Genomic DNA, 10,535 nt, shown 5'->3' with positions numbered 1-10,535 from the left:
CATGTAGAACCTGCTTGAGTAATATGGAGAATATGCCCCATGTATTATTTTCCAGGTCAGTGAAGCTCCAAATACTAGATGCAACCATCAGAAAGTTTCCTTCAGTCTATGCCTGGTGGCAACTCTGAGTGCCTCTAGACTTGATTTTCAGAAGTTCCAGATTGTCTCAGTTTCCGGTGTAATCAAGTGGAACTGTGGCTGCTGATCTTCAAGCTTAAGCACAGCTTGAGTTATAGACTTCAAGACTCTAATGAAATATTTTGTTCTTAACCTGCTGTGCAGATATGGGTTAGCTGTAGCTTTGGGTCCCCTGTCTTAACTGCCTCAGGGTTGGATTGATGGGAAGGTTGTTTCTGAAAGAAAACAAAAATTATTCGTTATGTAGAAAAGTGTGAAAACAGGCCATTTTCAGTGTGTTTTTGCTGTATCCCACCACTTTTACCTGTCCTCCCTGAAAGGCAGACTTGGTTGTATGCACTTGTATTGTCTGAAACTAGTTTTTGTTCACAGACTTAGCCAGACTCCCTTAGGTAGTGTTAATTCACTTGTATCACCAGGCCAATTCTGGCACAACTCATCAGCAGGAGGAGAGGCTTGTCCTGAATCTCCTGTGAGTTCAGCCGATGGAGCAGTGTTAGATAATGCAAGTCCCCAGGTAAGATGCAGGGTTGCAGATTATTTCTCAAAAAGCTTCTCTTTATATTATCCCTGCACTTCTCACTCCACGTGCCAAAACTGTTGTGCCAACCTGCCTCCGGAGCCCCCCTTCTGTGCCCTCTCTTGCATGCTCAGGTCCCAAGGACAGGCTGAACCCAAGTGACAGATCCAGTGGGGCGTGGTGTGAGCTGCAGGGCAGGAACAACCCTCACACAGTTGCCTTCAGCCAGCTGCCCTCTGGAAGCAGCTTTTGTGCTGGATCCCACCTCACAGCACATGGGAAAGAGAGACTCACCGGTGCTGCAGGGTAGGAGCTGGCAGGGTGGACAATCCCAGACCCACGCCTAGCTGACGCCGGCCTGCGTGGGACAAGCCTATGTGTGTCCCCGGCAAGCACAGAGCCCATCCTGGCACTACCTTCTGGAAGCATCTGCTTTTCTCTCACCACTGACCAGGAGGTCTCTGTAACCATCTCGGTAGATACCTGCGATGGCCCAGGAACAAGGTGGCCAGAGATGGCCTACAAGCATGAATAGTTCCCACAGGTGCTTTAATCTTGTCAAGGGTATGGTGTTTTTGCAGTCCTGCATATAAATTAAGAGAGCAGAGATCTAATTACCTCACAACATTCGTTAGAATGATAGTAGCTATTTATTTTTAAGTGTTTTGGATTAGGCTCAGGGCCTGAAAAAATAGAGAGGAAAGCCAAATCTTGAGCTTTTGTGGCTTTTTTTTTTTTTCCCCAGGACTACCTTGCTGAAGGATGCTTGAGGAATGCCTGGAGCCCTTGGCTGCAGGAAGGGGGCAAAAAGAGGTGAACTGCTTTGCCTATCAAGTATGAGGTTATGCAATGATAAATCCTCCCAGATGACTTGTCAAGTGCCTCTGCTGAGCAGGGACAAGTACAGAATAAGGGCAGCATCACTCAATAAAATTTGCAAAATCAAAAGACGAGAAGAGAGCATTTGCAACCCACTAAATGTCCCTTCATAGCTTTGTTGCCTGACAACTTGGCCGAACAGCAATAACGTCACCTGTCACAGGCTCTTGTGGACAAGTCTCATCCAGCTCTGGGCTTTCATTTGCAGCTGGAACATTTTGTCAGATGTCTTTTAATTTACTTGGCTGCTCAACAGGCAAACACACCAGACTGTATTCTTACCCATCCTTTAACAAAGTAGATAGCTCAACTAATATTAATGTTTTAAGGTAACTGCTGCTTCCTTATTGCATACCATGGTAGAGACTTCAACATGTACAGTATTAATTGAAATCTTCCATAGGAGCTTTAGCAGAGCTTGCCTGAAATGGTCTCCAACCACTGGCAAGGGCAGCCAGAGCCCTCGGGGAGAGGTTCAAGTGAGTGTGGCTGATTCACCTACGTCATGCCTCTATGTTGTTTCCAGTCATCTATTCCTGATTAATACCCTGTGTGAGTGCTGTTTCTGCAAAATCAGAGTGCATTGTTCCTGCTTAATTCAACCTTCGAGCTGCTTTTAAGAAATGGCAACGACACTTTATATTTGCATCTCACCTTAATCAGTGCTAACTTGCAAGTGCGGGCAAGTCCTGGGGTACATGATTCATTATCTTAGAGGAGCAAGAGCAATGTAATGAATATGCTGAGTGACCTAAGGCAGGATCTTTTATCCAGCCATCTCATGGAGGGGATCTGAAATGAATTTTGCCTTGAAGATTTTTGGGAAGGAAATGGCATCGTTTTCTTCACTTGATCATTAAAAAAAAAAAAAAATAGGAAAGAAACCAAGGAAAATCAAACCAACGTTTTGATGGGATACACTCTTTGCATTGCTCTTGCAGAATAAACTGGGAAAAATACATTTTCACTCTCATATAGATTGCCATCTACAGATGTTTCTTAATTCAGAGGGCTACCTGTTTTCATGGCATCCATATCAATGGCAGGAGCACTCATGGACAGCAGACATCCCTCAGATGTAGGAGGAGGAATATTGCCAAGTTACCTGGGCTCTCATCAGTCACACTGAAGATGGGCAGTTAGTCATTCACTCATGTGAAGTAGATTGTCCTGGACCAAATCTCTTATTTGTCCAGTGACAGACAAGCACCCAGATGAAACTGGCATTTTTGGGAAGGCAGAAGGAGCTTACCAAGGGTGTATGTGTGTTACTTGGCACCCTGAGAATATCTACGAAAGCCAGGCTTCCCTTCTAAGTAAGCCACACTGCTTATCCTTGTACCTTCATAGCCATCAGAAAGCATCACCTGGTGTTTGCCTCTCATTCTATTCTCCATAGAGATAGGCCAGAAAAGCCAGTGATATTCCTGTGAGAGCTGTAGAGTATTTTAGAGGTGAGATCCACTGTGCAGATGGAAAAAACCCCATGGTTTGTATGGTCTGGGGAAGGTCTGCTTGTGTCAGAACACAAGAGCAGGGTGAACAATACAAAATCACTGGCATTTTGCACAGGTGTGCTTTGCTTTGTTCAAAAAAGGAGACAAGGAATCTCACAGTATTTGAGATGAATTATTTTCTTCTCTTGCTTTTTTTGAGCCATGAGTGTCCATTTTTATGGTTGGAGTGGTTTCTGAGAGCTGATTCACATCTGGACTATTTTCTGATCTCCATGGCAAACTCCACACTCTTATACAGCTAATGTCTATATGTCCTTCTGCAATTGTGGCTGGGAGCTTCTTTCCCCTACCCCAAAAAGCCCTTATGTTGCAGTAGATTTCTCTTCTGGAGATCTCTGTACTGCTGATGTAGTCTGAAAACTTGAAGAGAGAGCTCTCTTCCTTGTTTTCAGAGTAAGACTCAGTGTCCTAACTCATTCATCAATGCACTTAAAATCAGCCTGCCAGTCTGCAAGGTGAGTTTGGAAGGCCCTGGGAAAGGAAGCACCTTGATTTGTGCTCAGTCTGCAAATCCCAGACCCTGGTGTTTGAAAGGACTTTGGCCCTGAGAGCTCAGGAGCAAACCATAGGCTCAGTAATATGGGTCAAGCCACAATAAATGAGTTGATCATTGACCTTGTCTTATTTTCCTGTTTGTGAATTACCCAGGAATGCACTTGGCTGTTTGCAAAGGGTAGGTCAACCAGTTCTAAATAAAATTTGTACTTCTTAGCTTTGCTCTTTTTAATGCCTGGAAGTAAGAAACAGAGCCATGGGAATAATAAAACAGCATGACCACGAACACCATATAAAGCTCTAGTGAGGAATCACAGCAAAAGACATAGCAAAGGTCAGACTCTATTGCGTTTTTTTATTCTAAAATGGGATTTTGTGTGTGTGTTTGGGTTTTTAAATGACCTTTGTTTTTGTCATGATCCCTCTTAAAAAAAAATCCCTGAGTGCACAGTGGGCCCCGAAACTCTGCCACCATTCACTCTTGTATGCTGGAGAACTAAAGGAAGTGACCTCTGCAAAACAGGAATGGTGGGTATGATGGGAAATGGGGTGGTGAGTGCAGACAGGGGTAACAACAACAGCATCACACGTTGCCAGATCCTGATATATCCATTCCGATACCTCATGTGTGCTGAGTGCACGGGATCTTTGGGCTGATGACATCCAACTTTGCAGGTGTGATGTTACTATCTTGATTTACATCACAGCCTTGTATAACAAACAGTTTTTCAGCTCGACAAGGAGGTGGACATGCATGGCAAAGGGTGGAAATGGATTTGGTACTGTCATTGGTACTGTCACAAGGGACATCTCAACAAGCACAGCTTTAACCACAGGGACTTTGCTTCCAGATGAGCCCATAGCTCCATCTGTAGATACTCTTTGATGGGATGCGCAATCTTGTTCCTTTTCCAAATACTGCTCCCTCCCACACATGCATATGCACCATAGAAATGCTGGCAGGACTTCCAGGTCACCCACATCCACGTGCTTTGGGCTGCACTGTTAGAATCAACAATTCAGAGAGGGCACCATGAACTCGAAATGTTTCCCTAGCAGAACAACAAGGAAATTTGTGATGTCAAAAACAACTCACTAACCTTTTCTTCTAATGAAATGTCCTGGCTCCACATATGATATCTATAATCTAGCAGAAGTCAGCTCTCTGCCACATGTCAAAATTTAGTTTGTTTGTTCTAAGCTAGTTGGTGTAAAGTAAATTAATACTGGTTATTTAATAGCATGATGATGAAATATGGGTTACTCCACACTTGACTCTGTGTCCTAGATAGTAACGCATGAATTTTTTAATAGGATCCACTTTCCTTATATTCAAAATCAGTCATGAGAGTGATAAATGAGGCTAATAATAAACAAACCATGCAAAGGCCTTTGGGATCTCACAGAAACAAGGTTCAGATGGCTGCACAGTGATGGAGATTCCCCACAGCTCACGTAGAGGAATGACTGCCAAGTGTTAGCAGTCACACAGTGGCAGCTCCCAGAGGGCATTTCTTCACAATGGCAAAACAACCTCAGCCAAGGGAAAGGTATGTAACATCCAGGTTAGGAAGTTTCATGGCTTCTCATTGTTTTATATGAACACGTTTTCTCATGAGAAAAATTGCATTGCACGTGCCTGATTTTCATAATTTCCCTCCCCATGACACTTCAATTGTCCCTAGTTGAAGACAGTCTACTGGGATTATTAGCCAGAGAAGCTGCTGCAGCTACAGCTATCAAGTGAAATAAAGGAGGCAGAGGAGCAGTCTCCTCATTTTTAAGGTAATTAGCGATGGAGAAGATTTATGGTCATTGCGTTTATCGACTGTTTAATTTATTGAGCAAATAGCCCTGTGACAGAAACAAATGTAAGCTGAGTAGAAGTATTCCAGTGAAAGATCAGGCTGGAAAGCGTCTTTCAAATAGTAACTGGCAAATGTTGTGGGGGGACACAAGACTTTATCTTGCAAACATATTGTTCACCACTTCTCTAGCATCTGATGGCATCCTGCGTGTCATAGGTTTTAAGACTTTAATGCACGCAAAAGACTAAACTTTCTCTTCAGAAGTGACTAGGCAGCTCACAGGGCAAAACTACAGATTCTTAATCATTATAAATGCAGAGAAAATAAGGATCTAGAACTATAATGGGCCATTAATAATTATTATCAAGATGCCTTACAAAATATAGGTGCAGAGAGGTCTAATTCCCCAATCTACAGAGCTGCAAGGCAACATCCCTCCATTTCAGGTCTAGGGGAAGGAATGACAGGCCACCAGCTCCAGCCCTTCAGGCTGTGGCCTGGCATGGTGTGACAGATGGAAACAGAGGGCAGATGTCTCCTCCCATGGCATTTCCCATGTCCCCTTCTACCAGCCCCTAAGGCTAAAATGGAGGGAGCATCACAGGAAGCTTGCTCAGCAGCTGGTGCCTACTTGTGAGGAAAAAATGACATTTTGAAGCCAGGCATTTGGCAGGCTGGGATTTAGAAACATGAAGGGGTTATTGCTGGAAGTTCACAGGCACATATACAATGTGGAAAAGATGTCACAAGATTATCGATGAGGCTAGGTCATTAGCCAAGGGTGACATGTAATTTGGTGGATGATTGCCAACTGAAATGACCATCTGTGTCAAATCAAATTAAACTGGCCATCAGTACACTTGTCAGCTTAAAATAAAGAAAAAAATCAAGGAAGCAAGACTTTATTTTCTGAACTGTCAGTTCACTTCTACAACACTGAAAACCTGGGCTCACCACTAAATAGATGGTGAGCATGTACTTAACTTGCAGCATTCAGGCCAACTCTATGAGAAGAAAAGGCATTACTCTCAATGCAAAATATCCTATCTCATTAATGAAAAAAAAACCCAAACCAAAACAAAAAAACCTAAGCATTATTTTAGCAAAAGAAAAATCTGTTTCTGAGAGGTTTCTAATTTTCTTTAACAAAGATGAACATAGTTTTATGTCTATTCTTAATGAATAAAAAACCATCTCCCACTTCCTCCTTCTTTGACTGGAGTTCTTTCAACCATCTTTACCTGAAAATGTATTTTTCTGTGAGGAATGAAACTAGAGGATGAGATGTGCCAGCCTAGTCCCTGTGCCAGCCTAGTCCCTCAAGCCTCATAGTGTTGTTTATTCGTTTGGTTAAGAAGAGGTGCTGTGGAAAGGGAAAGACTGCATAGTTTGTTTTTCTGCCTGAAAGACAGGATTTCCCTATTGTGCCTTGGCCTGAGTAGCTGTGTATGGTGCTCTCTCTCCTCTCATGCAGTGAGGACTCCCCATCCTATTTCAGTCTGCTGAAACCACCGCCTTTTCCTAGAGTGCCACAATTAAAGCAGCTTAATGAGTTTGCATACGTCAGCCAAATTTCCTTCGGTGATATTTAAACTAATGTGATTTATTTCGCAGTTGCTGTGGATTAATGCACAGGATCAACTCCTGCTGTTCACCTTATGCCTGGTAATAGGCATTAAGTTGCTCCCATATGATGCTTTGTCTGAGCCCTTGAGCCCCGAGGAAGCAGCCCCAGATGCTGCACTGAAGCCAGTGTGTTGCCTAACTTGTCCAATATTATCTGGCTAAGAGTGACCAGGTTGGACAGCTCTGGGGAAAATAAAACAAACCTTCGCTATGACACAGAGTGCCTTTCTTACAATTCTGAAACTTATGATTATTTTCTTTTTAGTCTTCATCTTTCATTTTTCAGGACTAAATTTTCTCAGTCCAGATATCCCTTTCCATCCTCGAAATATCTTCCTCATTAATATCTCCAACCAAAGGAGAATATATATATATGACACCACTGAGAAATGTGGGCCATCTGATCTTGGCCACCAGCTGTTTGGGTACTAGTTAGTTTTTCACAGGCTTTCCAGGGGTTTACTGAAGTCTCAATTAGAGCTTAGACCAAAATAATAATAAAAAAAAAGTGATCAACAGGTATGAATGGAAACTGAGGACCAAGGTCACACTGAACCCCTGATATTCTCCTCTCTATCTTAAGTGAGCACATTTACTGACTCCTTTGATTGTTTTGGCTTTGAAGGTCTATCATTTCGGTGGCCTATGTGGGAAATTGATGTTCTGATAATACAGATCCCATCAGTGGAATGAGCAGCGATGAACTCACTGCCACAAATCAAATCCTGAATAGCAACATGCTTTTTACATCTGTAAGTATTTGCTTTAGGGCTAAAACATTTCACACTTGGTGCAAACCCACATGTAGTTAGAAAAGTATAGGTAGCATTTCCACAAATATCCAGTGGCAGTGTTAGATTTGTGCCAGCTCTGAGGATGAAAGCCTCTCCTCTGCAGAAGAGCAGTGCAACAGCAGCATGCCTTTTAACCTGGGAGGATTTAGGGAGTGTGAGAATTACAAGAGTAGTTCTCTGAAACAATACAGAAATATACTTCTGGAAGAGTACAGTGAAATGTATTTTCGCAAAATGTCCATGAATATTTGCTGAAATTGGATTTTGAATTGACTACCACAATGAGTCAGATAAGACGTCAGACAAACACAAATGTATCATTGAACTAGTGTTGGTTCATGCAGTTTAAACTACAAATATTCTTAAATACTTGCAAAACAATTAACAGGAAAATTCTCCTGGGTTGGACAAGGGAGTTTCATTTACAATAAGCTATTCATATGACAAATGATTAATAAAAAATTAGTCTACACATCCAATCATGAAGTCTGGGGGTTTTTTAGGGAGTCAAAAAAGAAGAGAAAGGGAATAATTCTCATTATACTCATGGCAAGAAGACTGTGAATGATGATGCACTCAAAAACTTTCCATGTTTCTGTACAGTAAAAATTAGTCTCACCTTTTCCCCCTGCTCTTTCATAATTTTAAACTCGCTTTTAAAAGTTCAAGCCTGTCATGTAGTTAATCCTCACTGAGAGCTAGTGTAGATGACATGTTTGAAAATAATTGGTCATAGGAATAAGAAAGTTATCAATGCTGAAATTCACTGGCTTCTTTTAGAGAAGACATTCTCTAGAAGACATTCCCTACAAGACAGGAAATTAGTTTACTTATCCTACTCTTGTGAGTGGATTTAGTAAAACACAGCTCAAAACAGCTCAGTTGTTGAATGAGCTTTGTTTTCATTGCCAGCTTTTATTATCTACCGCTATTCAAGCTTTCTACTGTCTTAGTGGCACAGGGCCAGTCATGAAAATCTGTGTTAACTCACCACTCTTGCTGCCACCTCAGTTTTACTAGACAAACTTCCCTAAATTAAAAGAAGGATAAGATTGAATATTCAAGCACTCAAAAGTTTGAAAAGTTGAGGAAAAATTATAAACTATAACTTTATGTTAAAACACAGGCTTAATTTATGTGGTGGCATGTAATATTTCAAAAAAAGTGTTGTCCATACACATCATTATTCAATTTTTTTTTGACAGAAAATAAAATACGCAGCACACATGACAAAACACCAAACAGAAGATTATTTAATTTTGTCTTCAATGTTTCTAACACACTCCTGCTTTAGGAACTCAAGGAGCCAACTCTGACCCCAGCCGAGGGGAAGGGATGAAATCTCCACTTTCCCCTTGTGGTCTTGGTTCTTCTGCGTAAAGTCAGTGGGTCTGTGGACCTTGGTGAGGGAGCTGCTGCATTTTGGGGCCTTTTTCTGTTACCTGCATTGGTTTCCTGACAGAGGAGATGTGCAGGATCACATATATGGCACAGGAAATGAAAAATATCTGCTGGAGAGGAGAGAAGTGTTCCTAGATGTTACAGTCCTCTGGCCAGTCCTGTGTCTTTTTAGCACCATCTATATCTTGAGTCAGTTCTATAAGTAAGTAAATGCTTTACTCTCTCTGTGTTTCTGTCCCTTTCTACACTGTCTTTGTAATGTTGTCAAAAAAAAACAGTCAAGCTTTGGGGATGTTGGGAAAGCAGGGCAACACAGGCACAGCTGTATCTGCTGCCACTCTCCCTGTGAGGCTACAGAAGCTTTTACAGCTCAGACAATTATCACAAGTTTGCCTGTTGCCAAAGCTTCTCTGTTCATCATTTACAGTATTTCAAATGAGAAATACATCCAAAACCTCATACTATCCTCCAGGATATAGGCACACAAGGATCGAAGATCAGTGACTTATAGGTAGCCATGAAAACAACCTTTCCAGAGATGCTGCTATGCAGAGCAACACATAAACTCAGTTGAAACATCTGACACATATAAAAGTTTGCAGGAAAGAGTCCCAGGTGTTGATAGAAATGCTACAGCCAAATCCCTTCTCTGAACATCTATTCATAAAAGTAGGTCCCCAGATGCATGAATCATTGCCCCAGGAAGTGAAAAATACATTGCTGAGATTTTGATCTGAGTAGGCTGTTGCTCACTCTCTCAGTTTCATTCAGTGCTGTCAAAAATGCCCTACTGCATCCCAGAGGTAGTGGATGAAAGAAAACCTGTGCCTATCATTTCCACATTAGTTGCTTATGAGTTTGAAACATATATATTCTTCTGAGTTTATGTGTATGGGCATAAATATACATAGAGAGAGAGATCTGAGATTAGCTTAGGTGGTTAGAGCACAGTGCTAACAATGCCAGGGTTGTGGGTTTGATCCTCGTAGGGGCCATTCACTTAAAATTTGGACTTGATGATCCTTGCGTGTCTCTTCCAACTCAGAATGTTCAGTGATCCTGTGATCTTTGTATGTCTATTTGTATGTATACACAAGTAGACATACATAGTATGCATTATAGACATGGACCAAGTTTGTTATAAAAATTATAAGCAACAATCAAAGAGGGTCATGTGACATTGGAACAGATTGTCCAGAAAAGCTGTGTATGCTCCATCCCTAGGAACTGTTGAAGGCCGAGTTGGAGGGAATTTTGAGCAACCAGGTCTAGTGGAAGGTGTCCTTGCTCACAGCAAGGGGATTGAAACTGGATGATCTTTAAAGTCCCTTCTAAAGCCAACCATTCTATGACTCTG

This window comes from Empidonax traillii, unplaced genomic scaffold (assembly GCF_003031625.1).
Source record: "Empidonax traillii isolate 1590-97213 ecotype Southwest subspecies unplaced genomic scaffold, ASM303162v1 scaffold537:size946161, whole genome shotgun sequence".
Lineage (NCBI taxonomy): Eukaryota > Metazoa > Chordata > Aves > Passeriformes > Tyrannidae > Empidonax > Empidonax traillii.
Note: the sequence above shows the minus strand (reverse complement) of the source record.